The 27990-nt window shown below is 37.0% G+C and overlaps 1 protein-coding gene across 1 annotated transcript in view; it reads left to right on the top strand.

Annotated features, from left to right (window-relative positions):
- The first annotated feature begins 5850 nt into the window (after window positions 1-5850).
- The window catches only part of LOC131688718 (uncharacterized), a 215915-nt gene continuing 193775 nt past the window's right edge, over window positions 5851-27990 (top strand). The window contains exon 1 of the mRNA XM_058973185.1: window positions 5851-5953. The gene's annotated coding sequence lies outside the window, so the exon portion shown is untranslated. The remainder of the gene's footprint in view (window positions 5954-27990) is intronic.

Genomic DNA, 27990 nt, shown 5'->3' with positions numbered 1-27990 from the left:
CATAGTACTATATAAAACCTCAAGCAATAAAAACTGTCGGACTAATACCCTTCCCCCTCCTGCTGCGATCTACATTCAGGTATTGCCGGCTCCAATATTGATCATTAAATAACTTGGGATTGGCGGTAGTTGCACAGTGAGGGATGCTACGGTACACCCAGGCATTATCATTTATTAACTCTCTGTGCAATTACAGATAGTGCAGATCAATAAAGGAGTGGCAACCAGACTCAAACTCAACCTCAACATTCTGGGTTCAGGGGAATTTATGAGTTTTTAGGCTTCGATGATAACTACTAGAACGGTGTTATTTTTCATAATTTTTTATAAATTGTATTGTAAGAGCCCAATTAAATTTCCGACCCTACAAAATCGCAACTCTATCAAGTACGAGTTATAAAAGACTCGACCGTAGCTTAGAGTAGGCCTAAGTCTATAGAGCACTTTGCCTTTCCAAAAAAATAACGGAATTCAATCGTATTAGCGACAGTAATGCACTCGTGCACCATCAGCATCCTACAAAAAACCTATTTTAATCCACCTAGCGGTGCAATTGTGCCTTTCTCAATCATGAATCACGAGAATGTGTGCGTTGTTTATATTCATTAAAAGCTTTTAAATGCATATATTACATTTTATTATTATACATCACATGACAACTATATACAGGAAAATAAATCATTATTCGAGTTCTAAAATTTTGAAAAAGAAAAAACAGCCACGGTAATATTGAACTAAAAAACCGATTTAATCCACCTAGCAGTGAGATGAGACATTTCTTACACATTTCACTATTGGATTAGTTTGCAGAACTCACGAGAAGTAGGCACCTAATTAGAGGTGGGATGAAAACAGTTTCTATTCTTGCACGAATAAAATCTCGAATAAACTAAATAAATTATAGAAATCAACAAAACGACCGAAATAAAAAAGTAAAGCAAAAAATTAAACAATAGGTTTTTAAATTCATAAAATGAGTAGAAAAATTAATGGAAATCATTATAATTTTGATCCAAATACACGAATCAAATTAGATTAGGTTATTACATAAAAATTAAGATTATATTTAGAAATAGTTATAAGATTAATAGAATAAATTGACTCATACTAACAAATTGAATGAAATAAAACGAATGACTGAACATGAAATGCATAAAATTAAAGATATGAATAAAATGAATCAGATAAATCAAATGAACCAAATGAATCAAATGAATCAAATGAATCAAATGAATCAAATGAATTAAATGAATCAAATTGATTTAATTCATCCAGTGAATACAATGAATCAAATTAATGAAATGGATCAAATGAATAAAAAGAATGGATGAACAAAATGAATAAAGTAAAAATAAATGAAATGCATAAATAAAACAAACGAATCAAATACACAAAATGAGCTGAAGTGATAAAATGAATAAAAAGAAGAAAATGAGCAGAATTAAATGCATTGATTAAAATGAAAAATTGAACAACAGTAAAAGGTTATATATTAATATAAAGAAATAAATTGAAACAAATAAATTATTTGGATGAAATGATTAAAACTGAAAAAGTAGTCAGATTATTAAAATGAAGAAACTGAACAAAATGAATAAACTGGAAAAAAATAATAAATAATACGATGAAAACAATGAACGATATGAGTAAAATGCACAAAAAGAATAAACTGATCAGAGTGAATCCAAAGAATGAAACGAATAAAATAAGTAAAATGAACGCAGATGAAAAAAACGAATAAAAAGATGCGGAATGAAATAATTAATTAAAATGAAATGGTCATATATTTGAAGCCAAACACATTTTTGAATAAAGAAAATGAATAAACCGGATTGTACGAATTTGAAAACCATTGCATCAGAAAGTTTTGAAATGTTTTTGAAAATCCCATCTTCTGAGAAAAGGCTAATAAATATGCAATGGACTTTCTACGGCTTCCATCTTTTTTTGGTTTTATTCTTTTTATTTTCATGCTTCATTACTTGACGAATTCAAAGTTTACTTTTTGGTCACATATTCCCGAAAAAAGATTTATGTGCAGAACAGAATTTACTGGTCCAGTATTTTAACGCGCAATTGAATATAGTAAAGTGAGACAAGGTCACATGAGCTTTCAAGCCCCTTGAACAGAGAACGACAGGAAGAATGCGATTCGTGAATGAGACAGGTAGATATTTCAAAGTTTTTATTTGCATTGAAGTAAATAGTGTGAAATGTCTAGGCTATGTCGATTGCATAAAAGCCGTGTTTGTATTGTTTCGTTCGGAATTCTCGTGCAGGAAATATGGATAAATAAGTCCTATACAGACCAATATTGTGAAAAAGAAATGGTTCAAACTACTCAGTATATCCAAATATGGACGACGATAAGTTAGAAGACACATTGTAGTTGCATCCCCCATCGAGAGTGGATACTTTGGGGACTTCTTTTCCTGGATCTAATTTGTGGATATTTTTGGTCTTTGATCCGTTATTTTTCATGAAAGTTCGTACCAATACAACGAATGTGCAGCTGATACAACTCATGGTTCATTCGTCTGCGCAACGTTCCGTCTTCCATCTGCACGCCACCATAGATGGTACGCAACACTTGTCGTTCGAAAACTCCAAGGGCGCGTTGGTCCTCCACGAGCATAGTCCAAGTCTCGTGGCCGTAGAGGACCACCGATCTAATCAGCGTCTTAAAGATAATCAACTTCGTGCGGCGGCGAATTTTGTTCGACCGGAGCGTCCTCTGGAGTCCAAAGTAGGCACGATTTCCCGCTATCATCCGTCTCTGAATTTCTCTGCTGTTATCATTGTCGTCGGTTACCAGTGAGCCCAAATACATGAATTCGTCGACCATCTCGATTTCGTCACCGTCAATCCGAACTCGGGTGGGAGGTTCACATTGTCGTCTCTAGAACCTCTTCCTCTCATGGAATTTTGTCTTCGAAATCCTGGCTTCAGCTTTCAGTCTTTGAGCATATGTTTCATTGAAAATTCAATAGAGATACGAATAGTTTAAATATCGCACGTGGAATGTCTCTTTTGAAAATTTTCATCGTCAAACTTTCATATTACCCAGTTAAGCCAAATATTTTTCTGATATAGCCATGAATTCCCTTAATTATAGTGTCGATACAGGCTTTGAATAGAATTGAATTAAAGTTGAATTGATGTAGCAGCAGACAAAAAATAGTTTTGTTTTCTCAAACCTTCGCAGTTACAATTAATAAATATTTCAGATTGGCAGAAGATCTTATCACACAACTTAGAAATGGATACATAAATAGCTAGATATATGCGATAGAAGAGAGACAGAGAGAGAAAGAGATAGAGAGAGATAGAGAGAGATGGGAGGGGGGCGTGTGAGGAATGACAAATGATGGTTAATGCAGTGACATTATTTTTATAGGTATATTATTATGATATATTGATTCTTACATTCTTATCATAAATAATGTAAGTAGTAATTTTTGCGCCATAACCAGTATAACCTAAATCTTTCAAAATAGCTAAATTTTCGCTAGATTTTTGGGCTTCAAACATTCAGTTACTTTCGGTGACGCCACAAGTATAATTATATTAGAAATCTTTTATCTCACTACTAGGTGAATTACTTGTTGATCTGTGTATTGATATACCATCCAACATTTACCTCATGATTGAACGCAATGCCCAATCCAAGGAATAAATACTAGAACTCACTGTTTCTTTATCAACACATTATTTTGTCTTTGAAGTGAACTAATACATTGATTTTTGAGAAATAGTTCATTTATTATAAAGGTAATTCACAAAATGTTCTCATCATCGAATTGAATCACGTAGATGTGTTTCCATACCCCGATATTCAAAATCGGTTTTGTTTTGCCCCTAAAACACCAGTAAAGCAATACTCTGTATGAAACAATCTCATTTTTAATTAGTGAAAATTGGTAAGCGAGGACTAAAAATACAAAATGTCTAATATCTCCGCCACTCGTGCACGGATTTAGACAATCTATAGCTTGTTAGAAAGGTATTTTTACAAGCATTCTATTTATGTGCAGTTTGTGGGACAATATTGTATTGTTCGAAAGTTATTTGCAAAAAACCTGCCGTGTTTTGACAAAATCGCCCATATCTCAGAAAGTAAACAACGTATCGAAAATCAAAAATAATAGTGTCAAATGGCAACGTTAGGCCTTTCATTTGAAACTAATTTCATTAAGATCGGTTCAGCCATTGCTGAGATAATTACATGACATTTTGTACATACATACATACACACATACACACACACACACATACAGACATTGTCTCAATTTGTCGAGCTGAGTCGATTGGTATATGAGACTCGGCCCTCCGGGCCTCGGAAAAAGTTTTCAAAGTTTGAGCGAATCCTATACATTTCTTTTGTAAGAAATGTAAAAAGGTGCAAAATCGGCAAAGTCCCAAAAAGTCGATTTTTATAAAAAAAAATTTTTCGAGGTAACATAAAATCTCGACGTTTCATGCATTTTAAAGATGTTTGGCATCAAAAATACGAATTCGATTTCTGAAATTTCATGAGGTCCCCCCTTTGAAAAAAAAATTTGAGTTCCGGCTTATATGGGAATTTCATATGTGACCGGACGGTTTAGTCTATATTTCCGGAACCATATAAGCGATCCGTACGAAATTTTATAGACATCTATGGGGATATTATAGCTATCATTTGGGACTAAGTTTGTGAAAATTGGCCCAACCATTTCCGGGAAACTGATGTGAGTTCGTAAATTTTGAAAGATGGCCGCTTTTCCCGGGCACTTCCGGAACCGTTTATGGTGGTTAATGTAGTCAACGAAAGTTTGGTTGGCCGTCGGTGACCTAGAACAGCAAATTTAACTTGTTTGAGAGACATTTTAGCGAAATTTTTACCTGTTTTGCTTTCATCGGAGTATCGGTTTGAATCACAATTTGCTATGTGATCGCACGCCACAACCTGTAACTCCGGAACCGGAAGTCGTATCGGGATGATATTAAATAGCCATTTACGGGGACGCAATACCTTTCATTTGAGGCCAAGTTTAGTCGAATCGGTCTAGCCCTCTCCGAGAAACCGATGTGACTGTTATTCTGAATTTAGATACTTCCGCCGGGGCTTCCGGAACCGAGGATGGTGGCCAATGTGGCCAAATAGACTTTGAATGGATGCTAGTGACCTAATACTACAAATCGAAGCAGTTGTGGTCATATTTTGGAAAAATTTTCACCTTTATACATTCATTGCAGAATTTATTAAAATCGACATTTTCTGCGTGTTCGTACTTATCACCCTGTAATTCCGGAACCGGAAGTCGGATCCATTAGAAATTCAATAGCAGCCTATGGGAACATTGCACCTTTCATTTGAGACTAAGTTTGTCAAAATCGGTTCAGCCATCTCTGAGAAAAATGAGTGACATTTTTGGTCACATACACACACACATACACACACACACATACATACATACACACATACATACACACACACAGACATTTGCCGAACTCGACGAACTGAATCAAATGGTATATGTCACTCGGCCCTCCGGGCCTCCGTTAAAAAGTCGGTTTTCAGAGCAATTGCAATACCTTTCTATTGAGAAAGGCAAAACATACATTTTCTATAATTTGTGAAAAACCTTTTATTATGCTCGTTGACTGAATTAATTGGCTGAAAATTAGACAAGAATATTTCAAAGGTTATCCAATCAGCCTTGCTTCGTACTCAGCATTCATCAGTGCAGCAGCATGCACCTTATCTTCCATTCCATAGTAATAATTTTAGCAAATTCATGTAACCTCCGTGATTGCACTGGAAATCCTAATTGGCGTGTACAAGTAATAAAAGACACCGAGCTAATGCTCTTTAAAACCGCATTCAGAGAATAAGAACTGGTAGTTAAAAGAATAACTGACTGCAGCTCAAAGGTGCATTGTCGCAGTTGATACAAGGCTCCAATCTAAGGTAAGTAGCTACCAGAGAACACAAAGAACTTTCAATTTCAGATTTGCGCAAAAAATGGATTCAATTCATTTGTGATTTTAGCTTGAAGCGGCTCCCTCATTGGCTCTACTTATCAGTAATAGCGTGCTTTACTACTCCAATTACAATAATATTGCAAATTGGTTGTTCTACTTCATCATCAAGATCTGTACGAATAGTTCGGGCGAAGTGGAGACCCAACCCACGATCTTGTGTGAATAATCTGTAGTTTAATTTTCAAGTACCAAATTGGATAATCTGTTTGGTTGTGGATATAATTTCGGCACAGTTAATCTTTGCTAAAAAGCCACCGATGAATCGATATACTCAAAAATTACAGAAATAGTTATGGGGGTACTCAAAATTTTCATTTTTTTTTAGGTAGGTACATTGAAGATAAATTTCATTTGCATCACTTGAAACACAGATTGAGAGACATAGCCACATGTTTAATACAAACGGAGAAAAAAGAATTCCAAGTTACCCCTACCGCCAAGTAGTCCCGGTTTCCTCTACTGGCACCTTAATTTTAGATGGAAAGCCTAAGAAATCAAACTCTACCGATGATATCCTCCCAAATTATTCAATTCAAATGTTGAAAGGTGTATTCTAAAGATTCATAAATTTTGATTTGTATTAGTTATTGCGTAACACTGACGATGTCTTCCCACAGATGATCTCGCTTTGCGCAGAAGGTATAATTGTTTTTCCTCGGGGTCCACAGAACCGTGAATATGCTTAACATTTTAGAGGGCACTCTTCAAATCAAACGCCTACGAGCTCCCTCCATTTCCTTGATCTTGATGAAATGTGGTTTCCTCTTCGGAAGAGAATCGGCTAATTGTTTCTCGCTTCTGGGATTGTGCGCGCGAGTCCGAGAGTTTATTGTTATTGTTTTCCGTTTCGGTATCAGCTAGACTAGAGCAAGGGAATGTAAGGCCGCTTACACGCGGGTCAGACCAATTGACTGGTGACTTAATTATATCGTGCCGGTCGCCCGTTGAAAAGCCTCGTTGTCATACCTCTGCCTTCGAGTCGAGAGGTGTGCTTCGACACGGTTAATGGGAGTAGGCGGTCCGGAGATAATCTCGGAAACTATGGTGCAAGGGATGGTTCAAAATGCCCGGAAGCGGAATCCGATGAGCGACAAATTAGTTGATCGTACGTAGACCGTCTGTTTTATCGTTCAATCACAGATAATCTTCGAAGATATTTTTCCAGTAGGGTATGTAATTAGCTAAATTACAATATGGTAACATTTTTTTCTAGTTCATCCCATTTCATAGTGCGAATTATAATAAGCAAGAATGTAGGTCAACATCTTGGAAGATATAAAAACATTTTACTGCCGGTAAATTCCTGCGCTATTTACGAGCGTAAGATGAACTTGAATTTGAAAAGCGTACTACGCTTGGTGCCAGGTTTACACGACTGACTGTAGTGGACTGTGGTGTAGGTTAACGACGTGTGACCAAATGTGTGCCAATGGCCTAGCTGGAAGGTTCCTGCCTTCTTCCTTCATTCCATAATGAAGCGGCGTCAGTTGTTATCACGAACAGGCGATTTTAATGTGCTGGCGCGGATGTCACATGCGTTGTGGTACGTGAGTGGAATTATAGCGTGACGATTCCGGTACATTCCGTACAACTAGACTGACACCAATATTAGAGAATCCATCATCAGAGAAAGATAATGATGCCACTCTGAAGGTCGAATAAATATTTATGGGGATTTTGAGTCATAGCATTAGGAGTTGTACCTTTGTGGCTTAAAGCGGTGACTTGCCATTTATTTTAAAATTAGGATAAGTTTCAACTACCAAGTAATTACATTGCTTAACGCCGCCTGCAAGGTTGTCTTCCAATTTTTATCGTCTCCTGTGCAAGCGAATTCCTAAGGCAATATCAGGCGACCTTTACTGATGCAACCCTTGACGGATTCCAAGTTTTGCACCTCGTTGATGTATAATTTGGCTTTCTTTTTCAATTCGACTTTGACCAATAATTTAGTGATATAATTCCAAAAATTAGAACATAATTTAGTGTGTACCCTGAAATGACACACCTCATCATCATCATCATCGTAGCCAGATTTCCAGGTTACTCGAACTTAGGCCGCCGATCTCCATTCTCCTGGAACGCACACCGCACGCGCAGCCAGCGAGTGGAATGGGGGAGAGGTCTACCCGAAGTCGACAACCTCCTCCATGTTCTCTACTGAGCATAATTTTAGCTGATCTCTCTTCCGACATTTGTGCTACATTCCAATAGAGTGGCTCGAAAATGACATTTTTCAGCACAGCCCTTTTTGAGTTCCTTTTGTGGTCCCAAATGCCTGTGAAAAGTTTGGGAGCGGTCGGTTGCTTCCCGGGTTTGCGCATTGCGTTTAAAGTTTGTATGGGATTTTATATGGGGAAATCAATTATTTTGCATTTACGTTAATAAAGATCGCTATTTCACTCAATATGAAAAACCAGGTTTATAAAACGATAATTCAAACCTTGGTTAACAACTTTGTCGAAACCGGAAACTAGCTACGAGTTTTCAAAACATAGTTTTTTTTATTTATCACGCACATCAACAGGCCGTACTCGGCCCCAATGATGGAAACTTAAACTAATTACATCTAAAAAACTGCAGGAATCGATTTCTTAATGAAAGTCGAACAGGTGCGACACACGATTGAAGAGGCGTTGTAGTCCCGTGATAGCGGCATTAGCTGTTTGAATAGTTCGTCGAAACGGCACTCTCAGAAGAACGTTTCCGCGTAACGTTCTGGACCTTGCTTGGATGTTAACTCGCTCTAGTAAATCTGGAGAATCGATGCGTCCTGACAGAAGATCAGAGATGAATAAGGCTCTTGCAGTTTCTCTGCGACGCTGGAGAGTATCGAGCTGGATGAGTTGACACCGACTCTCGTAGCTTGGTAGACGAACAGGATCGCGCCAAGGCAGGCGTCGAAGAGCATACCGTATAAATTTTCGTTGAACGCCTTCAATTCGATCGCTGCTGTTCATGTAATTCGGGTTCCAGACCGCCGAACAATACTCCAGCGTAGAGCGCACTAAAGAGCAGTATAGGCTTTTGAGACAGTAAATGTCTGTAAAGGATTTAGCCGTACGGAAAATGAAGCCTAGGCTTCGCGATGCTTTACCAACAACATACGAAATGTGATTCTTAAATGTAAGTTTCGAATCTAACAGCACTCCAAGATCCTTAACGCAGCTCACCCGGGAAACAAGAGCACCAGACAAGTTATATTTAAACTCAATGGGATCTTTTTTTCTGGAGAACGATATCACAGAATATTTCGCCGGATTCAGAATCATTCGGTTGTTTTCACACCATCTGCTGAAAGTGTCGAATTGCTGCTGCAAATATTGTGCGTCCGTTCGGCTCCTAACTCTGTTGAAAATTTTTAGATCATCTGCATACGACAACCGTGGTCCTTTCAGCTGATTGTTTACATCATTGAAATAGAGAGTGAATATAAATGGTCCGAGATGACTTCCTTGCGGAACACCACACGTTGCGGAGAACAGTTTGGAGCATGCATCACCTATGTTCACACTGAGTTGACGGCCAACTAGATAGGATTGAACCCATCGCAGGAGTGATCCACTGAAGCCAAGTTTTTCCAATTTAGCGACTGCGATATCGTGATTGATTTTGTCGAAAGCTGCAGATAAGTCAGTATATATAACATCAGTTTGTTGATTCGCATCGAACCCTTCGGACACAAAAGAGGTTAGAGATAGTAGATTCGTAGATCGATTCGGCATGAATCCGTGTTGGTCTTTAGAAATATATTCCTTACAGTGAAAAAACACTGACTCCACCACGACTAACTCAAAGAGCTTGTAAATGGCACAGAGCGCAGAAATTCCTCGATAATTGTCAATGTTTCCCTTATCACCTTTTTTGTGGACAGGAAAGATGAAAGCTGCTTTCCACAATTGAGGAAAAATCGCGGTTGTCAGTGACATTTTGAATAGTTGACAGAGTGGTTCCACCGAACCAGATATACACTTTTTCAAAAACACAGCAGGGACACCATCTGGCCCAGGAGATGACGATGCTTTAAGCTTGGATGCTGCTGATACAATATCCGAGTGCTCCACACGAATCTCACTCACTGACCGTTCGAGTTGGACCACGCCGCTAGCTGCAACGTCAATCTGCTGCGAGGAAAGAGTCTCACTGACGAACACACTCGCAAATTTAGAGGCGAACAATTTGCATATGGCTTGTGAATCATGCCCAACTTCACCATTCAAAAACATTGTAGAAGGTAAGCCGGTTTCTTTCCGCTGCTCATTGACGTATCTCCAAAACGATTTAGGATCCGACTTAAGCTTACGTTGCATTTTCGTTGGTAGTTTGAAAAACAAAAACTGTTCAGTTTTTTTAAAATCGTTATTGAGCCTTACATAATAAGCTCTCAGTGACAAGGTACGGCGTTTGGTAAACTTTCGTAATGCTGCTCTTTTCGCAGTTTTTAGCTGACGTAGCTCGGCTGTCTGCCAGGGGGATTGATCACTTCGTAGTTATAACGATTTTAAAACTTATGGTTCAATCCAAATGCAGAAATTAATTATTTCTTCCAACACTGTCAGTACACCACGACACCGATACTTTAAACTTGAACAAATGAGAATATATTCATCGCAGAGACTTGGTACCCATGAATGAAATGTTCAGAATGAATTGCTGAATAACACAGACGTAGTCAGAAAATGAAAAGAAGAGGGAGGGGGGAGGCTTGTGTACTCCCCAGTTCCCTTTTTAGATAGTTTAGTATAACATAAGGAGCACATCTTCAACGCAGGTTTGTACCGTCGAATTAAAAATTAATCTTACGTGTTTGAGTGCTACTAATTTACAACTCTACTGTTATCTCATTTAAAATGGTACAACGGTTTATAAGTTTTACATATTTTAAAACCCTATTTCTTAGCCGTTCAGAGTCAGAATTTAAAAAAAAATGCATATCCTTTGATTCCTTGAAGTCTCTGAATTGTTTTTATTGAAGTTTTCGTTTGAGAATCTAGGAACGAAACCAGGATAGTTACTTCAAACAAGCGTTTTTTGATGAAATTGAGTTAGGTTCACGCAAAACAGAGGTGATCTTGGTGGACCAGCAATATACTTCAGGTTAGAACCCAACGCGATTTCCAGACCTGAGTTAGTTTTTGCATCAAGCAAAAATAACATAAATTTGTAGGTGTAAATCCTAAATATTGTAAATGTTTTTTCCCACAACAAAGATTGTAGTATGATTCATATTTGGGTCTATCAAAATATTAAGAAAGTTCAGTCGTTGACTTTTACAAGGACGTAATGATTCTTTGTCTTTTACAAAACAAACTAAAAGGACTGGGGAGTACACAAGCCCCCCCCCCCCACCCCACTTCTTTTCATTTTCTGACTACGTCTATTTTATTCAGCAATTCATTCTGAACATTTCATTCAAAGATACCAAGTCTCTGCGATGAATATATTCTCATTTATCTAAGTTTTTAATGTCGATGTCGGTGGTGCACCGGCAGTGTTGGAAAAACTAATCAATTTCTGCATTTGGATTTTACCATAAGTTTTAAAATCGTTATAACTATTTTTTGAAAACTCGTAGCTAGTTACGGTCTTCGGCAAAGTTGTTAACCAAGGTTTGAGCTATAGTTTTATGTAGCTGGTTTTTCATTATCAGTGAAATAGGGATCTTTATTAATTAAAATGCAAAATAATTGATTTCCCCACATAAAATCCCATGCAAACTTTGAACGCAATGCGCAAACCCGGGAAGCAACCAACCGCTACCAAATTTTGCACAGGCATTTGGGACCACAAAAGGAACTCAAAAAGTGCTGTGCCCGCTAGTTTAAATCATTTTGAAGTTTTCCCATACAACCGCGAGTCGCTCTAATGTCCAGCCAACTATACTCTGTTGCCATGCTTGTATGCTTGGTAGCACTGGTGGTTCATGCGACTACGCCATACTCCATTTTATACTGTGGCACCGAGTATGAAACGCAGAGTTCTCTCAAACACACCAAGCACTCGATAGTGTGCTTCCTTCAACCCCAATGCCATATAATCGTACTCAGAGAGTATCAGCGATTAGTATAGAGCAAGTTTTGTGCGCATCTGCTTCATTCCGTCTAACGCCACAAATGGGTTGATTTTGACCTATCCAGCATCATACAAATCTGCCAAATCAGTTTTGTCGGACACCATGTTCAAACATTGTCAGCCACACTTTGTTTCGTTTCACTGAATCGTACGTCATTTTGATATACACAAACAACATTTAACCAAAACTTGTCGCTGGTAAATATTTGGTCCGTCATTGTTCGTCCTGCTCGGAGCCTGCTTCGGTATTCGCCGATAAACAATTCAGCCAACTGGCGCTTCCTGCTACACGAAACATGAGAGAGTATTTTTTTGGTGGTATCCAACGGGGGAAAACGGATCGAGATGGTGAATTAAACGAACCTGCAACCCTTGGCACTCCGGCCCAACGCACAAACCCTTATGCTATCCATGGGCTATGATGACGTCCCAGGATAAACACTGCCACCCAACAAATTTGATCTACTTAATTTCCCCCCTAGATACGAGAGAGTACCTTGTACGTGGCATTGAGGATCATTAAGCCTGGATATTTATTACACTCGAGTTTGTGACCATTGAAGATAGGGCATATGAGGCCAACTAACCAATCCTTCTTCCAGCCAGAATTTTGTGGATTGCTTCGAATAGTCGGTCGCTCCCGACTTTTAGAAATTTGGCCAGGATTCCGTCCTACCCAACGCAGAGTAATTTTAGGCAAAATCGTGCGATCTTTTAATTACGCCTAAATCTTTAAATTTGGGTCAAATATGTCTTCGGAGGAATTTTTGGACATTGCATGCGCTTTCATATGGTGTTGTGATTTAAATGACTAATCTCTCTAAATGTGAGATTCACCAGCTTTATTGCTAGTACATATACTAAGCTTGTCTTCAGCAAAGTAATAGAACAAACATTTGCCAACAACTTTGCTGAAGACCTAAAGTCTTTATCTTTAATGTCTTCAACAATATTGCTTGCTTTTATTGTGGATGGCCCCTTTAAAAGATAGTTCATTAATATAACTTTTTAAAATTCATCCTGACAAGTTGGATTTGTTCCGTGAAAAGGTATGAATTATCAAAATGAACAATTTTCTATAAATTGCTGTTCTCGTGTATTTTCGAAGTAATTCGGCAATTTTCGAAACAATAGTATAGGAAGTAATGATCGGTGGTTTACGGTATCCCTTCTCTCACCATGCACAAGACACGCAATAGCTCGTCTCCTACGGGCTGTTCGGGATCAATTGCGACAAGTTTCTAAAATACTATGAAATGGTTTTTGTCATGAAAAAAGTCAAATTTCCACGAATTTTTAAAAAAAGGGTCATTGCGGGAGAGATGCCGCACCGGTGACCCCAAACTGAATGGGAACAAAAGTATCTTTTAGCTCTCGTTGATGTTTTGGTGATTAGGTGTCTTCAGCTGAGTTTCATGAAGTTTGACTACACCTTTAAATACTTCCATTTCTAGAAACATTTTTTACATTTCTTACAAAAGAAATGTATAGAATTCGCTCAAACTTTCAAGATTTTTTTCCGAGGCCCGAAGGACCAAGTCTTATATACCAATCGACTCAGCTCGACGATTTGGGACAATGTCTGTGTGGTGTGTCTGTGTGTGTGTATGAAACGGACAAATTCTCATTCGTGTTTCTCAGCAATGGCTGAACCGATCTTATCCAAACCAATTTTAAATGAAAGAACCAAAAAACAGTATGAACACTATTAATTTGTTTTTGATTCTGATGTTTAGTTTCCCAGATATGAACGTTTGAATGTGTAAAAATGGCGTTTTTTGCAGTTTATTTTGTTTAAATTATCTGCCGAAATCGACAATATAGATTAATAATTTATATGTTTTTAAACAGGTTTAACGAATACCTTTCGAACAAGCTATAGATTGTTGAAATCGGACTATTATCAAAAGAGATATTTAACATTAAATGCGGACGAAAGATTTTTATCATTTCCCATTTCCAGAAATATGACCAAAAACATGTAATCTATTATTAAAGCCAAAACGGCTTATTTTAGGTCAATGATATCTTCGGAGAATTTAATGGAGGTAATATGCCCTTTCTTTTGGTATTGTGCTTTTGCTGATTAATCCCCCTATGAGTGAGATATTTTCACAAATTTTCTTGGAAGTGATTATATCGAAATGATGTCTTCAGCAAATTCGTAGCTCTTACTTTTGCGAATAACTTTACTAAAGACTTTAAATATCTATTTTGAATACTTTAAAAGTTATAGCTTGTTGTTTGTTGATTACTCTTTGTCGCCCATTTATTGTTCAATATAGTAATAATCCATTGAAATAAGCTAAACATTATTTCGATAAATTTGTGTTTCATTTTACTTTACATTTTGCATTTACGTTAATAAAGATCGCTATTTCACTCAATATGAAAAACCAGGTTTATAAAACGATAATTCAAACCTTGGTTAACAACTTTGTCGAAACCGGAAACTAGCTACGAGTTTTCAAAACATAGTTTTTTTTATTTATCACGCACATCAACAGGCCGTACTCGGCCCCAATGATGGAAACTTAAACTAATTACATCTAAAAAACTGCAGGAATCGATTTCTTAATGAAAGTCGAACAGGTGCGACACACGATTGAAGAGGCGTTGTAGTCCCGTGATAGCGGCATTAGCTGTTTGAATAGTTCGTCGAAACGGCACTCTCAGAAGAACGTTTCCGCGTAACGTTCTGGACCTTGCTTGGATGTTAACTCGCTCTAGTAAATCTGGAGAATCGATGCGTCCTGACAGAAGATCAGAGATGAATAAGGCTCTTGCAGTTTCTCTGCGACGCTGGAGAGTATCGAGCTGGATGAGTTGACACCGACTCTCGTAGCTTGGTAGACGAACAGGATCGCGCCAAGGCAGGCGTCGAAGAGCATACCGTATAAATTTTCGTTGAACGCCTTCAATTCGATCGCTGCTGTTCATGTAATTCGGGTTCCAGACCGCCGAACAATACTCCAGCGTAGAGCGCACTAAAGAGCAGTATAGGCTTTTGAGACAGTAAATGTCTGTAAAGGATTTAGCCGTACGGAAAATGAAGCCTAGGCTTCGCGATGCTTTACCAACAACATACGAAATGTGATTCTTAAATGTAAGTTTCGAATCTAACAGCACTCCAAGATCCTTAACGCAGCTCACCCGGGAAACAAGAGCACCAGACAAGTTATATTTAAACTCAATGGGATCTTTTTTTCTGGAGAACGATATCACAGAATATTTCGCCGGATTCAGAATCATTCGGTTGTTTTCACACCATCTGCTGAAAGTGTCGAATTGCTGCTGCAAATATTGTGCGTCCGTTCGGCTCCTAACTCTGTTGAAAATTTTTAGATCATCTGCATACGACAACCGTGGTCCTTTCAGCTGATTGTTTACATCATTGAAATAGAGAGTGAATATAAATGGTCCGAGATGACTTCCTTGCGGAACACCACACGTTGCGGAGAACAGTTTGGAGCATGCATCACCTATGTTCACACTGAGTTGACGACCAACTAGATAGGATTGAAACCATCGCAGGAGTGATCCACTGAAGCCAAGTTTTTCCAATTTAGCGACTGCGATATCGTGATTGATTTTGTCGAAAGCTGCAGATAAGTCAGTATATATAACATCAGTTTGTTGATTCGCATCGAACCCTTCGGACACAAAAGAGGTTAGAGATAGTAGATTCGTAGATCGATTCGGCATGAATCCGTGTTGGTCTTTAGAAATATATTCCTTACAGTGAAAAAACACTGACTCCACCACGACTAACTCAAAGAGCTTGTAAATGGCACAGAGCGCAGAAATTCCTCGATAATTGTCAATGTTTCCCTTATCACCTTTTTTGTGGACAGGAAAGATGAAAGCTGCTTTCCACAATTGAGGAAAAATCGCGGTTGTCAGTGACATTTTGAATAGTTGACAGAGTGGTTCCACCGAACCAGATATACACTTTTTCAAAAACACAGCAGGGACACCATCTGGCCCAGGAGATGACGATGCTTTAAGCTTGGATGCTGCTGATACAATATCCGAGTGCTCCACACGAATCTCACTCACTGACCGTTCGAGTTGGACCACGCCGCTAGCTGCAACGTCAATCTGCTGCGAGGAAAGAGTCTCACTGACGAACACACTCGCAAATTTAGAGGCGAACAATTTGCATATGGCTTGTGAATCATGCCCAACTTCACCATTCAAAAACATTGTAGAAGGTAAGCCGGTTTCTTTCCGCTGCTCATTGACGTATCTCCAAAACGATTTAGGATCCGACTTAAGCTTACGTTGCATTTTCGTTGGTAGTTTGAAAAACAAAAACTGTTCAGTTTTTTTAAAATCGTTATTGAGCCTTACATAATAAGCTCTCAGTGACAAGGTACGGCGTTTGGTAAACTTTCGTAATGCTGCTCTTTTCGCAGTTTTTAGCTGACGTAGCTCGGCTGTCTGCCAGGGGGATTGATCACTTCGTAGTTATAACGATTTTAAAACTTATGGTTCAATCCAAATGCAGAAATTAATTATTTCTTCCAACACTGTCAGTACACCACGACACCGATACTTTAAACTTGAACAAATGAGAATATATTCATCGCAGAGACTTGGTACCCATGAATGAAATGTTCAGAATGAATTGCTGAATAACACAGACGTAGTCAGAAAATGAAAAGAAGAGGGAGGGGGGAGGCTTGTGTACTCCCCAGTTCCCTTTTTAGATAGTTTAGTATAACATAAGGAGCACATCTTCAACGCAGGTTTGTACCGTCGAATTAAAAATTAATCTTACGTGTTTGAGTGCTACTAATTTACAACTCTACTGTTATCTCATTTAAAATGGTACAACGGTTTATAAGTTTTACATATTTTAAAACCCTATTTCTTAGCCGTTCAGAGTCAGAATTTAAAAAAAAATGCATATCCTTTGATTCCTTGAAGTCTCTGAATTGTTTTTATTGAAGTTTTCGTTTGAGAATCTAGGAACGAAACCAGGATAGTTACTTCAAACAAGCGTTTTTTGATGAAATTGAGTTAGGTTCACGCAAAACAGAGGTGATCTTGGTGGACCAGCAATATACTTCAGGTTAGAACCCAACGCGATTTCCAGACCTGAGTTAGTTTTTGCATCAAGCAAAAATAACATAAATTTGTAGGTGTAAATCCTAAATATTGTAAATGTTTTTTCCCACAACAAAGATTGTAGTATGATTCATATTTGGGTCTATCAAAATATTAAGAAAGTTCAGTCGTTGACTTTTACAAGGACGTAATGATTCTTTGTCTTTTACAAAACAAACTAAAAGGACTGGGGAGTACACAAGCCCCCCCCCCCACCCCACTTCTTTTCATTTTCTGACTACGTCTATTTTATTCAGCAATTCATTCTGAACATTTCATTCAAAGATACCAAGTCTCTGCGATGAATATATTCTCATTTATCTAAGTTTTTAATGTCGATGTCGGTGGTGCACCGGCAGTGTTGGAAAAACTAATCAATTTCTGCATTTGGATTTTACCATAAGTTTTAAAATCGTTATAACTATTTTTTGAAAACTCGTAGCTAGTTACGGTCTTCGGCAAAGTTGTTAACCAAGGTTTGAACTATAGTTTTATGTAGCTGGTTTTTCATTATCAGTGAAATAGGGATCTTTATTAATTAAAATGCAAAATAATTGATTTCCCCACATAAAATCCCATGCAAACTTTGAACGCAATGCGCAAACCCGGGAAGCAACCAACCGCTACCAAATTTTGCACAGGCATTTGGGACCACAAAAGGAACTCAAAAAGTGCTGTGCCCGCTAGTTTAAATCATTTTGAAGTTTTCCCATACAACCGCGAGTCGCTCTAATGTCCAGCCAACTATACTCTGTTGCCATGCTTGTATGCTTGGTAGCACTGGTGGTTCATGCGACTACGCCATACTCCATTTTATACTGTGGCACCGAGTATGAAACGCAGAGTTCTCTCAAACACACCAAGCACTCGATAGTGTGCTTCCTTCAACCCCAATGCCATATAATCGTACTCAGAGAGTATCAGCGATTAGTATAGAGCAAGTTTTGTGCGCATCTGCTTCATTCCGTCTAACGCCACAAATGGGTTGATTTTGACCTATCCAGCATCATACAAATCTGCCAAATCAGTTTTGTCGGACACCATGTTCAAACATTGTCAGCCACACTTTGTTTCGTTTCACTGAATCGTACGTCATTTTGATATACACAAACAACATTTAACCAAAACTTGTCGCTGGTAAATATTTGGTCCGTCATTGTTCGTCCTGCTCGGAGCCTGCTTCGGTATTCGCCGATAAACAATTCAGCCAACTGGCGCTTCCTGCTACACGAAACATGAGAGAGTATTTTTTTGGTGGTATCCAACGGGGGAAAACGGATCGAGATGGTGAATTAAACGAACCTGCAACCCTTGGCACTCCGGCCCAACGCACAAACCCTTATGCTATCCATGGGCTATGATGACGTCCCAGGATAAACACTGCCACCCAACAAATTTGATCTACTTAATTTCCCCCCTAGATACGAGAGAGTACCTTGTACGTGGCATTGAGGATCATTAAGCCTGGATATTTATTACACTCGAGTTTGTGACCATTGAAGATAGGGCATATGAGGCCAACTAACCAATCCTTCTTCCAGCCAGAATTTTGTGGATTGCTTCGAATAGTCGGTCGCTCCCGACTTTTAGAAATTTGGCCAGGATTCCGTCCTACCCAACGCAGAGTAATTTTAGGCAAAATCGTGCGATCTTTTAATTACGCCTAAATCTTTAAATTTGGGTCAAATATGTCTTCGGAGGAATTTTTGGACATTGCATGCGCTTTCATATGGTGTTGTGATTTAAATGACTAATCTCTCTAAATGTGAGATTCACCAGCTTTATTGCTAGTACATATACTAAGCTTGTCTTCAGCAAAGTAATAGAACAAACATTTGCCAACAACTTTGCTGAAGACCTAAAGTCTTTATCTTTAATGTCTTCAACAATATTGCTTGCTTTTATTGTGGATGGCCCCTTTAAAAGATAGTTCATTAATATAACTTTTTAAAATTCATCCTGACAAGTTGGATTTGTTCCGTGAAAAGGTATGAATTATCAAAATGAACAATTTTCTATAAATTGCTGTTCTCGTGTATTTTCGAAGTAATTCGGCAATTTTCGAAACAATAGTATAGGAAGTAATGATCGGTGGTTTACGGTATCCCTTCTCTCACCATGCACAAGACACGCAATAGCTCGTCTCCTACGGGCTGTTCGGGATCAATTGCGACAAGTTTCTAAAATACTATGAAATGGTTTTTGTCATGAAAAAAGTCAAATTTCCACGAATTTTTAAAAAAAGGGTCATTGCGGGAGAGATGCCGCACCGGTGACCCCAAACTGAATGGGAACAAAAGTATCTTTTAGCTCTCGTTGATGTTTTGGTGATTAGGTGTCTTCAGCTGAGTTTCATGAAGTTTGACTACACCTTTAAATACTTCCATTTCTAGAAACATTTTTTACATTTCTTACAAAAGAAATGTATAGAATTCGCTCAAACTTTCAAGATTTTTTTCCGAGGCCCGAAGGACCAAGTCTTATATACCAATCGACTCAGCTCGACGATTTGGGACAATGTCTGTGTGGTGTGTCTGTGTGTGTGTATGAAACGGACAAATTCTCATTCGTGTTTCTCAGCAATGGCTGAACCGATCTTATCCAAACCAATTTTAAATGAAAGAACCAAAAAACAGTATGAACACTATTAATTTGTTTTTGATTCTGATGTTTAGTTTCCCAGATATGAACGTTTGAATGTGTAAAAATGGCGTTTTTTGCAGTTTATTTTGTTTAAATTATCTGCCGAAATCGACAATATAGATTAATAATTTATATGTTTTTAAACAGGTTTAACGAATACCTTTCGAACAAGCTATAGATTGTTGAAATCGGACTATTATCAAAAGAGATATTTAACATTAAATGCGGACGAAAGATTTTTATCATTTCCCATTTCCAGAAATATGACCAAAAACATGTAATCTATTATTAAAGCCAAAACGGCTTATTTTAGGTCAATGATATCTTCGGAGAATTTAATGGAGGTAATATGCCCTTTCTTTTGGTATTGTGCTTTTGCTGATTAATCCCCCTATGAGTGAGATATTTTCACAAATTTTCTTGGAAGTGATTATATCGAAATGATGTCTTCAGCAAATTCGTAGCTCTTACTTTTGCGAATAACTTTACTAAAGACTTTAAATATCTATTTTGAATACTTTAAAAGTTATAGCTTGTTGTTTGTTGATTACTCTTTGTCGCCCATTTATTGTTCAATATAGTAATAATCCATTGAAATAAGCTAAACATTATTTCGATAAATTTGTGTTTCATTTTACTATCTACAACCGTTAGAAATAATCATCGAACACTTCCAAGTTGTCTGGAAGGAACTTGATAACTTATCAGTACAAAAATGTTCATTTGTGCGAACCTTCTGACTGCAATTTTTCTAACTTATAACCATCGGATCGATCTGAAACATATCGGAAAATGAAAATCGAAAAAAATAACTCCAAGCAACGGCGTAGCCAAGAGAAGGTTTTGGGGTTTAACACCATACAACACCCCCCCCCCCCACAACACCCAAAAAAAAATATTGGATTGAAGTTGAAAATTTATTGATGCAGACTGATTTAATTCAATATTACAATAACAATTATCTGATCCGTAGATTGATAACCTGTTGTTGTAAACATCATGAGGACTTTTGATAAATTGTTGGAATGGGGTCCTGATATGTAACTGATCTATTGGTCTTGATTTCACAGTTGTCTAGTAGCATCAATATCAAAATCCTGCCTGAAAACATTCCAATAGAAAATTCCAGAGTTCTTTAATCAATCATACTCCTCAGATTTATTTTCAAATTGAGCTCGTTTTTGTAGGAATGTACTGTAATAAGGGTCTTTATTTAATAGGAAGCGAAGTTAAAATTGATTTAATGTCTATGAAACATAGAACTGCTCACCAAAAAAATGCATAACTTTCAACATTTGCTAAAAATGTTTTTGCCTTTCTCATTCACTCTAAAATTCGTCAATCTAATCCCGACCCGGAGGGCCGAGTTTCGTATGCCAATCGACTGAGTTCGTCGAGATCGGAAAATGTCTGTGTGTATGTGTGTATGTGGCAAAAATGTGACTTCTGTTTCACAGAGATGACTGGACCGATTTGCACAAAGTTAGTCTCAAATGAAAGGTACAACCTTCCCATCGGCTGCTATTGAATTTTTTATTGATTTGACTTCCGGTTCCGGAGTTACGAGTTGAAGAGTGCAATCACACAGCAAATTCCCATATAAACTGAAATGAAAAATTTTCAAAATCAAATTTGTATTTTTGATGCAAAATGACTTTAAAATGCATGAAACATTGAGATGTTTTACAAAAATTGACTTCTTTGGACTTTGGTACATTTTTGGCATTCTCGTATAGAAAGGTTATGCAATCACTCTAAAAATCGTCAATCATACCGGCCCGGAGGGAGTATGCAGTGAGGGGTTGCTACTTTAAAATCAAAACTAGTTTAAAATTTCTTAACAAGTTGAAAATTTTCGGCCGGATCTGGACCTCCCGGACCTTTCTCCATGATCCGCCGCTGGTTTCAAGCGATGTTTCAGTATCACATAGTATCTCAAGATCGTGGCTGTCGATCCATTGTATGTATGTGCAAATCGTACTGAACATGTAATATTCATTTCCACCATGTATTGAACATAACCAGCCATGGAATCGTAGTCTGGACAAATGAGACAAGCACAATTGCATCACTAGGTGGATTAAGACAAGTTTTTTTGGGAATGCGTCGAGTTGAGACGAAAACGTATTATGATTAATAACGAGGATAACACTTTCCGAATGTACAGAGAAATTTATGAAAAATGACGATTTCCATTCGATTCTAGCAGGTTCTGATCGATTTTGATGAGCGTTTGATTTTTGTTGTATGACCAATTATATGTATAGGTCAGATGTTTTAAAAAAGTAATTTAAGGTCAAGATAGCATCATTTTGAAACCGCCAATTTCGGAGGTTTAGTATCTTCGATGAGTTTTACAAACGTTAAACAGCGCATGATTTGATAAAATAATTTTGACGGTATATCGTCCAAGAAGTATTTATGGTGAATTTTCTCAGGTTAATATTTATGACTACAATAAAGTCTCAACAAATTCGCTAAAGACACGAACTCTGTTACTATTTCCTGAAAAATTAATTCTGCATAATTTTAAAACTTCAAAAATTACGGTTTCGGAATTATGCCGTTTGGACAGTATCATCGATTTTCACCAAACCGAATTTCTGGCTACGCCGCTGATTTCAAGTAAATAGAAACAAAGTCGTTCTACACTCGTTCAAAAGAAACTTCTTCAAATGCTGAATATCTATTATAACACATTGAAACCCCGATTTTATCAGCAAAATATGAACATATGTTTGATGGGCTCTAGCAGACGAACAAGACTGAATTCGAGTAAATCCTTTCTTGAGCATATTTTCCTCATCATGAAGATATGCGAAATATGCGAAAATAAAAAGTTCATCATAATCAGAAATAGTTATCAGACTACATCAAGGGACGGGAAGAATATTTTAACAGCTTCAGTTTATTATAAAGAAAAAAATACCCGATTTAGTCAATGTCCCCATTTTGTCAGCCTAAAATACACCATGAGACTGATAAAAATGGGTCTTTATTGTATGTATTATTCGCTGTGTTTCACATTAATATGTACATTTCTTTTTTGGAGATTTTTTTATTGCATCGAACTACAACAATTTTTAGGTAGTTTTCAAGGGGTTATTTTATAGACTTCTTCCAAAATTTGGCGAACCTATTCCAATTCGTATACCAATTAATTGGTATACTTAAGGGTTTATATGTTGCAGATCGAGAAAATACTGAAATTTTCAGCTTTTTTTCCTACACAATATTACGGAAGCTTATTAAACAATTTTTCCTAATAAGTTTGTAAAAACTATAAACTATTTGAAATTTTTTAATAGTTTTATTTTTATTTAACCGTGATTTTTTAATAAATAGTGACCATCGCTTCACAACGTAGTTTATTTTTCATGGCTTGCGGTGAGCACGATCTCTCGAATTGCTGAACTGAAAATTATGGAATAGAAATTAATTTTTAGTATTCTTTACAGACCCGCTGGTGCCCTAAGACGATTTCGCTAGATTTTCAGAGCCCTGTGCACCCAGTGCATTAACGCAAGTGACGGAAGGATATCGAAAAGTTTCGTGGAAATGAAAATTCCAGTAATGATGATTATTTTCCCAAACGGTTCCTTTTCGTGAGGTTTTTATTTGTTCTTTGGCATTAGGATTAGCGATAATAATTCAAATCAAGGATACAACTGGGAAGTCACCTTTAGAAAAAGTCGATGTCGCAGTAAAATTTGAAACTATGCATGCATGCACTTCAGAGATAGCGTGATATCAGGAGCTGCGATTTCATTTCAACGCTTTTTTGTGAAAAGGGCGATACTTACAAATGTAAACATAGGGCTTTTTCATACATGCGAATGAGGGCATTGAAACGCAACAAATTAACCTAAAAATTTGGATTCTACGATGTTGCTTTCTTAAACTACAGCAAAAAATACAACGGGCGAAACTGTATTTTTGTTTGTTTATTTAAAGTTTCGCCCTCCACGGTCCATGCAAACAAACAGGGCGGTACTTTTTTTGCTACCAGTTTTGCGGCGAAACTGTTATTTTCGTATTTTTTTAGGATTATCAAGCTGATACCAGCTGTAAATAGTAACAATGATCTCTATTGAAAAAAGACGGACGAAATCGGTGGTTTAGAACGGTAGTTATTGTAAAAAAAACGTAAGGGCGATACTTCAATGCTGATAGGTGGGACCGAAAAAGTAAACAATCGCCAAAGGGGCGATATCATTTTGTCAATTTCAATAGCAAAAATAAATTTTAATTTTATAATTTCAAATAATTTATGAAGTTTTGGGTTTCGATCACTGAATCATGCAATCTAGGATGTAAAAAACACAATAGTTCTTAAATAGGAAATAAAACCAAGTCTGGAAATATTCACTGTTGATTTTCTTTGAATGGTATCACTGCTAGTATCGCCCTTTTCAGGAAAAAGCGTTGATTTCTTAGTTCTCAGTCGCGTTGGAAATTTGAGTAAAGTATAAACTTCAAATCGATAAAAAAAAATTCGATTTTTTTTGGCTCAGTACAATATATAACCCCTTTAGGAAAATTCAGTTTTCCCACCACAATTTAGATATTTTATTAACAGAGCATTGGCAATAATTCGTTTGTATGTCTAGTTTATGGGCCATTTTTTCGCTTTCCCATTGATTTGGTTTGAAATTTCTAGCACTGATGTTGTCCTATGCTGATGTGAGCGATTCTCTGAGTTCTGCCACTATCCCATGTAGTATGTGTTATCAAAAACATCGCGAAGCATCAAGTTCTTATTGTTCTCAAACGATATAATATCCGAAAAGAGTGATAAGAAATGTCTCATCACGCTGTTAGGTGGATTAAAAACATTTTTATTCAACACTTTAAAAATATTTTTCTCTCGCAACATTGTGTAAGGGCTAAGTTGGAGTAACTCAATTAAGGGTACTAGTTATATATATATATATATATATATATATATATATATATATATATATATATATATATATATATATATATATATATATATATATATATATATATATATATATATATATATATATATATATATATATATATATATATATATATATATATATATATATATATATATATATATGTTTGTACAAGCGATGAATATCCATGTGTTGGTAAGGGTTTCATAAAAGCAGTTTTTGGCTGTTTCTCCCAACAATGAATTTATATAACAGGTTCTCGAAAGATTTATTTTGAAAAAGCATCAATTCGTTGAAATTTTTGTTTTGTATCCCAATATTGACATCACTACAAATCAATGGGCTCACGAAAATTTTTGCCTGAATCTTTAAAGAATAAACCGAAGTAACTAATACTTAGATACATGTTGCTCGTTTGAATAAATAAATGAATAGACTCATAGTCCTATATGTCGCCGTGTTAGGTCCTTTAATTCGTGGATACACCTTACCAGCTAATACCCGTCGCGCGTTGCTACGACTTTCAACTAAATAGGAGTAAAACACAATTTGTTCCGAAGCACCATCTAGCGGGCAGATACTCCTCAACCAATAGCACACAAACACGCTCCATAACAAATGCCTACTATGTACAAATTTTTACGGCAATCGGTCAAGCCGTTTAGGAGTTCATAAATGAGCGACCGAAAATAAAAGTCGCAAGGACAGAACATGCTTCTTAAAACCCATTTCAAATATATTAGAATATAAAAACCGGATATAAAACTTCATTCATAAAAATCGGACTGGGATATTACTTTGTAAGAGTCGGATAAAAAAACTTTCAGCAAAAAAATCCGGAAAAAAATGTATCCGATTCTTACAGAGTAGTCTTTGATAGCCGGTTTTTAATCTTGAACATCAAGATATACGGATGCTCCTACGAACGATTTATTTATTTTTAAACGATTTTTATACTGCAGGTTCATCCTTACCGAGTTTTACGGGTGAGAACTTTTTAAGCGATTCTTATTCTAAAGGATTTCTGTCCGATTTTTATGATTGAAGTTTATTTCCGATTTTTATATTCTAATATGTTTCAAACGGGTTTTGCGAAGCATGTTCTATCCTTGTGACTTCTACTTTCGGTCGCTCAAATCATATACATACAAATATTCACTGTTAAATATATAGATAGATAGATAGATTAAGAACCTATATATGACACAAATCATTTAATAACATTCCGAGGTGAAAAATATAAATTTTAGCTACCTATCCTCTACCATCGTGTGCGGCATCTCACCCGCAATTTTGATGCGGCTTCTATCCCAAATAGTAGGGAAGAGATGCCACACGACGACATTTTCCTATGTAATTATGTATGACCGTGCTCATGATCAGAGTGCCTTCTAAAAAGTCCCAGCTAATCAACCGATTAGCTGGGACTTTCATGTCTAGATCATGTCTACCAAAAAATTAGAACAATTTAAAAAAAAAACATTTTAAAGTGTTACTGAAAAAATTTCGAAGCTCCGCGATGTAATTGGACGCACATAATGGTTAATACAATTTTCGTGAGTTAATAAAAAGGATTATTTTACATCTCCAGTGCTGTAATTCTTCAAAAGACAAACTCACAATATCATATTACAGTATAAAACTGACCCTAATATATGAGATATAGAGAGTGCGGCACCTCTCTTCCGAAATTACCCTATTCAAATAGACGTCGACAGCTCATTTGGAACATTTCATCTTATTTGTTGATCACCAGTTGCCACCGATAACACATGAAACACCACAACAAACTTAACGTTGGCATTTTAAAATTAACCGAAATTAAAAAACGCACATATCTTCAACTTTGCCATGAAGCAATAAGAAAACACTTTTTTCATTTGGAATTAATTTCGAAAAACAACCGGTCAGAAATTGTAACGATTATTTGTCTGACCGATTTTGATTGCATAATTATATACAATTATTTATTTTTCAATTATGTTCAACCGTGAAATCGTTCATTTTCTTACATATTTTTCTTTGTGCATATTTTCCCCGCTGCGGCCCATCCACAGATTACGGATGCTCTGTCTTTTATTTCCAATCGGCTGGGGCCACCAGCCGACACGTCCGAATGATTTTTTTCGACTGTTTGCGGATTCACAAACTTCAATGCCTAGGTCAGTCGCAAAACCGAAATATTGAACTGTGGGGCACGTAATGAAATGGCAGCCCGCCCGCGTTGGCAATTTGGACTAGTGGATCCGGTAACACTGACGTGAGAATCACGTTCTTAGTTTATGGATAATAAATCTGCGATTGTCATTGAAGGCAATAGATGTAGAACGAGCTGCCAACAGAGGAATGATGATAATCAGTGCTCCTGTGGAACCAGTTTTCAGAACAGCACGTTTCGCTAGAACTCGAACGACTTTCACAAGTAGTGCGTTATTTAACAAATTACATAAAGCAATTATTTGCTTATCATATTGCTGAACTAATAACGTATATGAACGCAATAGTGTCGGGTTTGAACGTCACGAGTGTAGAAACAATTAGTTGCCAGTCTCCGGCAGTTTCTGCTGGACAAACGTTTATAGGAATGATATAATCTGCTGATCTATATTATGACACAGTATGAAAAGCGCAATTTTTTTTTATATATTTATATTCCGAAGTTTGATATAAGAAAACATAAAGTCGTGTCTTAAGTGCATGACCCATCAGAAACAATCATTTCTTAACTAAAATATCTGAAAAGAATAATTGAAATTTTACAAGTGCCCGACAAAATTAAAATAAATTAAAAGCTTCTGATGCCTTTCAACTAGAACAGTATCACCTGCTCAAAGCTATACAAGTTTTTTCGCTGGGATAATAGAGTAACTATGCTTGTATGACGCTTAAATTAGAATGGTTGTTTCCAGACGCTCTCGAGTGGAACACGGATTCGCCCGGTTCGTAAGTAGTTCGTGTGCTGCTATACCACACCAAATAAGGCAGGCATCCGGGAGGTTTCACACGTGCCATCATGAGCGCAGTGACCCCGGAAAATTACTGGCACGGTCAAATCTGGCTCGTGAGTGGGCTCCCTTTGTCCCATTTGGTTGCAGTCCCGAACAAAATGGAATATTGAAATTATAATAAAATGTGATATTTTCTTATTTTTTAAATAATGCTTAAGGGATCTCACGGGCTCAGTTTAAATTTTCCTAGACCGCAGATCCGGTGT

The sequence above is a fragment of the Topomyia yanbarensis genome, chromosome 3 (genome assembly GCF_030247195.1).
Source record: "Topomyia yanbarensis strain Yona2022 chromosome 3, ASM3024719v1, whole genome shotgun sequence".
Classification (NCBI taxonomy): Eukaryota; Metazoa; Arthropoda; class Insecta; order Diptera; family Culicidae; genus Topomyia; species Topomyia yanbarensis.
This window is presented reverse-complemented; position numbering and strand designations above follow the sequence as displayed.